This window comes from Heptranchias perlo, chromosome 7 (genome assembly GCF_035084215.1).
Source record: "Heptranchias perlo isolate sHepPer1 chromosome 7, sHepPer1.hap1, whole genome shotgun sequence".
NCBI classification, from domain to species: Eukaryota; Metazoa; Chordata; class Chondrichthyes; order Hexanchiformes; family Hexanchidae; genus Heptranchias; species Heptranchias perlo.
The window spans coordinates 12,125,499-12,131,498 of NC_090331.1; positions in this window are offsets into that span (position 1 = coordinate 12,125,499).

Genomic DNA, 6,000 nt, shown 5'->3' on the forward strand with positions numbered 1-6,000 from the left:
GACAGCGAGATGCCGTTTTCACCAAACTAACGGCGGAGCGATGCAACTCAGACAGCAAGTTTTGGATATTTGAGTTTAACCGTGCATCTGCCTCTCGCCTGAAGTTGCTGTATCATTTGCACATAAATAACGGCGAGCCCCATTAGCCTCCCCATTATTTTGACATCAAAATCTGGGCCATTTACTCGCTCAAACCTTGTACAATATCAACTGAGACGCACCAAATATCTTTTGTACCATAATAATCTCATCAAAATCAAACTATCACAGTCTGATGGCTTTGTGTGGGTTTTTTTTTTGCCATTAGCTATAATAATAATTTCATGTTTATTTCACAAAAGTCCTCAGAGACTCATTCTCAAAACATTCCTTTCCTGAAAATATTCCACTGCAAAGTCTGCAAGTTGTGGATGATTCTCAGATTTACAGAAGCTTCGAAATGCTATGAGATCTCAGCGAGGAACCCAAAATAAAGGCAGGCAAAGGGCTAACCCTGCTATTCTATAAGGTGTGGTGATGGTTCCAATCGCAGAAGAGCAGCCCTACTGCCAAAGTGTGACATTTTGCTGCCCTACGCAACATTTATCCCACAACTAACACAGATCATCTGGCCATTTATCTCATTGCTGTTTGTGGGATCTTGCTGTGCGCAAATTGGATACCTTGTTTTTCAACACTGCGAATGAGCACAGATTAAAGGTAAAAGAAAAAAAGAACAAAGTTGCATTTATATAGCATCTTTCACGACTTCTGGACGCCCAAACTGCTTTACAGCTAATGAAGTACTTTTGAAGTGTTGTCACTGTTGTAATGTAGGAAACGCAGCAGGCAATTTGCACACAGCAAGATGCCACAAACAGCAATTTGATGATGACCAGATAATCTGTTTTAGTGATATTGGTTGAGGGATAAATATTGGCCAGGGCACCATACTCCTCTGCTCTTCTCTAGCGAGTATAGAAATAGGAGGATACAGAAGATGAATGTGTGGCTGGAGAGATGGTGCAGGAGGGAGGGCTTTAGATTTCTGGGAAATTGGGACCGGTTCTGGGGTGGGTGGGACCTGTACAAGCCGGACAGGTTGCACCTCAACAGGGCCAGGACCAATATCCTTGTGGGGAGGTTTGCTAGTGCTGTGGGGGAGGGTTTAAACTATCTTGGCGGGAGGATGGGAACCTGAGTGTAGATTCAGATGGGGGAGAGGCAGAGCTGGAAATGGAAGGCAGACAATTAGTAAGTGAGTTTGGGAGGCAGAGGAAATAAAGGTTAGAAACTGGACAATAAAGGAGTTTGGCAGTGCTTAATGGTATATACCTCAATGCAAGGTGTATAGTGAATAAGGCAGATGAGTTAAGGGCACAGATAGACACATGTAAGTACGATATCTTAGCTATTACAGAAACATGGCTTAAACAGGGGCAGGAATGGCAGCTCAGCGTTCCTGGTTAGAGGGTTTTCAGATGAGATAGAGAGGGGGATAAAAAAGGAGGAGGGGTGGCAATATTGGTTAAAGGAACAATTACGGCTGTGAGGCTGGAAGATATGTTAGAAGGATCATCAAATGAGGCCATATGGGTTGAGCTAAAGAACAGAAAAGGGGCAGTCACACTGCTGGGAGTGTACAAAAGACCCCCTAACAGTCAGAGGGAGTTAGAAGAGCAAATATGTAGGCAAATATCTGAGAAAGGCAAAAACAATAGGACAGTAATCGTAGGGGATTTCAATTACCCTAATATTAACTGGAATACAATCAGTGCAAAAGGTATAGAAGGCGCAGAATTCTTAAATTGCATTCCGGAGAACTTTTTTAGGCAGTACATAGCAATCCCAACAAGAGGGGGTCAGTTCTGGATTTATTTTTGGGGAATGAAGCTGAGCAGGTGGAAGGAGTATCAATGGGAGAGCATTTTTCTGGTAGTGATCATAATTCAGTTAGATTTAGCATAGTTATGGAAAAGGAAAAGATAGAACAGGAGTAAAAGTTCTAAATTGGGGAAAGGCCAATTTTACTAAGCTGAGAAGTGATTTAGCAAAAGTGGACTGGAAACAGCTACTTGAAGGTAAATCAGTGTCAGAGCAGTGGGAGGCATTCAACGGGGAGATTCAAAGGGTTCAGTGTAAACACGTTCCCACAAAGAAAAAGGGTGGGACTGCCAAATCTAGAGCCCCTGGATGTCAAGGAGCATACAGGGTAAGATAAGGCAAAAAAAGGGAAGCTTATGTCAGACACCGAGAGCTCAATACTGCAGAAAGCCTAGAGGAGTACAGAATGTGCAGGGGTGAAATTAAAAAGGAAATTAGGAAAGCAAAGAGAGGGCATGAAAAAATACTGGCAAGTAAAATTAAGGAAAACTCAAAAATGTTTTATAAATACATAAAGAGCAAGAGGATAACTAAGGAAAGAGTAGGGCCTATTAGAGACCAAAAAGGTAACCTATGTGTGGAGGTGGAAGATGTGGATATGGTTCTTAATGAATACTTTGCGTCTGTCTTCACAAAAGAGGAGGACGATGCAGATTGTAGTTAAGGAGGAGAAGTGTGAAATATTGGATGGGATAAACATAGTGAGAGAGGAAGTATTAAGGGGATTAGCATCTTTGAAATTAGATAAATCACCAGGCCCGGATGAATTGTATCCCTGGCTGTTAAGAGAAGCAAGGGAGGAAATAACGGAGGCTCTGACATTATTTTCCAATCCTCCCTGGCTGCAGGCGTGGTGCAGGAGGATTGGAGGACTGCTAACATTGTACTGTTGTTTAAAAATGGAGAAAGAGATAGATCGAGTAATTATCGGCCTGTCAGTCTGACCTCGGTGGTGGACAAATTTTTGGAATCGATTCTGAGGGACAGCATAAAGCGTCATTTAGAAAGGCACGGGTTAATCAAGGACAGTCAGCATGGATTTGTTAAGGGAAGGTCGTGTCTGACCAACTTGATTGAACTTTTTGAGCAGGTAACAAGGAGGGTCGATGAGGGTAATGCAGTTGATGTAGTGTACATGGATTTTAGCAAGGTTTTTGACAAGGTCCCACATGGTAGACTGGTCAAAAAAGTAAAAGCCCATCGGATCCCAAGTGGAAATGGCTAGTTGGATCCAAAATTGGCTGAGTGGCAGGAAGCAAAGGGTCATGGTTGATGGGTGTTTTTGCAACTGGATGGCTGTTTCCAGTGGGGTTCAGTACTAGGGCCGCTGCTTTTTGTGGTACATATTAATGATTTGGACTTGAATGTGGGGAGCTTGATCAAGAAGTTTTCAGAAGATACAAAAATTGGCCGTGTGGTTGATAGTGAGGAGCAAAGCTGTAGACTGCAGGAAGATATCAATGGACTGGTCAGGTGGGCAGAAAAGTGGCAAATGGAATTCAATCCAGAGAAGTGTGAGGTAATGCATTTGGGGAGGGCAAACAAGGAAAGGGAGTACACAATAAATGGGAGGATACTGAGGGTGTAGGGGAACAAAGGGACCTTTGAGTGCACGTCCACAGATCCCTGAAGGTAGAAGGACAGGTAGATAAGGTGGTTAAAAAGGCATATGGGATATTTTCTTTTATTAGCCGAGGCAAATTCGTCGTCCAGACTTCCCCGGAGCGGAGAAACTACGCCATGTTCTCCGCAGCCTTCAACATGTCATTAATGACGACGAACACCTCGCTATGGCCATCCCCACACCTCCACTACTTGCCTTCAAACAGCCACTCAACCTCAAACAGACCATCGTTCGCAGCAAATTACCCAGCTTTCAGGAGAACAGCGTCCACGACACCACACAACCCTGCCACGGTAACCTCTGCAAGACATGCCAGATCATCGACACAGATACCACCATCACACGAGAGGACACCACCCACCAGGTGCATGGTTCATACTCCTGTGACTCGGCCAACGTTGTCTACCTCATACGTTGCAGGAAAGGATGCCCCAAAGCATGGTACATTGGCGAGACCATGCAGACGCTGCGACAACGGATGAACGGACACCGCGCAACAATCGCCAAACAGGAGGGTTCCCTCCCAGTCGGGGAACACTTCAGCAGTCAAGGACATTCAGCCACCGACCTTTGGGTAAGCATACTCCAAGGCGGCCTTCGAGACACACGACAACGCAAAATCGTCGAGCAGAAATTGATAGCCAAGTTCCGCATCCATGAGGACGGCCTCAACCGGGATCTTGGGTTCATGTCACGCTACACGTAACCCCACCAGCGAACAAAAGTTAACTTTTTAATATAACGGGTCAATTGCTGTCTTTTCCTTCTGGGTGTTTCTATGTTTCTGCCTCTCTCTCTCTGTTTTTTTTTTGTTCTGGCCGTTTGTATATTTGGTGGCCCTGTAGGTAACACCTATCTGTCTGAACGCTTTGGTTGCCTTGGCAACGGGCAGTTGAAAAGACTTTCTGTAATCACCAGGTATTGTTCTGTGATTTATAAATGCGAGAGGTTCGAGGATTTCTTGACATTCACCTGAGGAAGGAGGAAGCCTCCGAAAGCTTGTGAATTTTAAAATAAAATTGTTGGACGATAACTTGGTGTTGTAAAATTGTTTACAATTGTCAACCCCAGTCCATCACCGGCATCTCCACATCATAGAGTATAAGAGCAGGGAGGTTATGCTAGAACTGTATAAAACATTGGTGAGGCCACAGCTTGAGTACTGCATACAGTTCTGGTCACCACATTACAGGAAAGAGATGATTGCACTAGAGAGGGTACAGAGGAGATTTACGAGGATGTTGCCAGGGCTGGAGAATTTTATCTATGAGAAAAGATTGGATAGGCTGGGGTTGTTTTCTTTGGAACAAAGGAGGCTGAGGGGAGATTTAATTGAGGTATATAAAATTATGACAGGACTAGATAAGTCCTCCCTATCCACTCTATTTCCCTTAGCAGAGGGGTCAGTGACCAGGGGCATAGATTTAAAGTAATTGGTAGAAGGATTAGAGGGGAGCTGAGGAGAATTTTTTTCACCCAGAGTGTGGTGGGGGTCAGGAACTCACTGCCTGAAAGGGTGGTAGAGGCAGAAACCCTCAACTCATTTAAAAAGTACTTGGATGTGCACTTGAAGTGCCGTAACCTACAGGGCTACAGACCAAGTGCTGGAAAGTGGGATTAAGCTGGATAGCTCTTTTTCGGCCAGCACAGATATGATGGGCCGATTGGCCCCCTTCTGTGCAGTAACTTTCTTTGATTCTATGATTCTTTGAAATAGTTCGACGGGATCTTTTACGTCCCTCAGAGGGCAGACAGGACCTCGGTTTCACGTCTCATCCAAAAGACGACACCTCTGACGGTGCAGCACTCCCTCAGTACTGCGTTGGGAGTGTCAGCCTAGTTTTTGTGCTCAAGCCTCTGGAGTGGTAAGTGGGAGGGAAGCTTATTGTGATGAGATTTAAGACAATTTGGGGAAATGTTCACTTTTGTACTCTCGTATTGCTTACCTCAACTTTTTGAAAAATACAGAGGCAGTTCCCGAGAGATGGAAACTGAAAAAGCCGTTACCCAAACATGGATCGATATAGTGTAAATGTGAAACGCTGTGTATTTAGCTGCTTAAATTCCACAGGTTTCAAAATAGGAATCGCTCTACAAACTCCAAACAATATTGTTTTATTGGACCGGTCCCAATCTGTGAAGGGATTGTTCAGCATTGCCCAGCAGCCCAAGATTCTTTGACCCCAACAGAAAACAAACAACTTTTTGGGAAATGGTAAAATGTCACACTGGTGCAGTAAGTTCTGATGTCGGGACTGAGACATGTCGTTGAGGCAGGTTTGAGGGATCTTCACATCTTGTCCTGGATGGGCTTGGTGCCCAAAATGGAAGTTGTTCCATTCACAGCGCCAACATTCCTCACCTTGATGAGAATTTGTGTAGACTTTCAGTTCAGGCTGCTGGTAGATGGCAATCTTCAATCCATTCCTTAGAGGGGGAGCGAGATTACAAGATTGACCTTTATTAATGCGGGCGTTGTGATATATTACATAGAGTGTACAACACAGAAACAA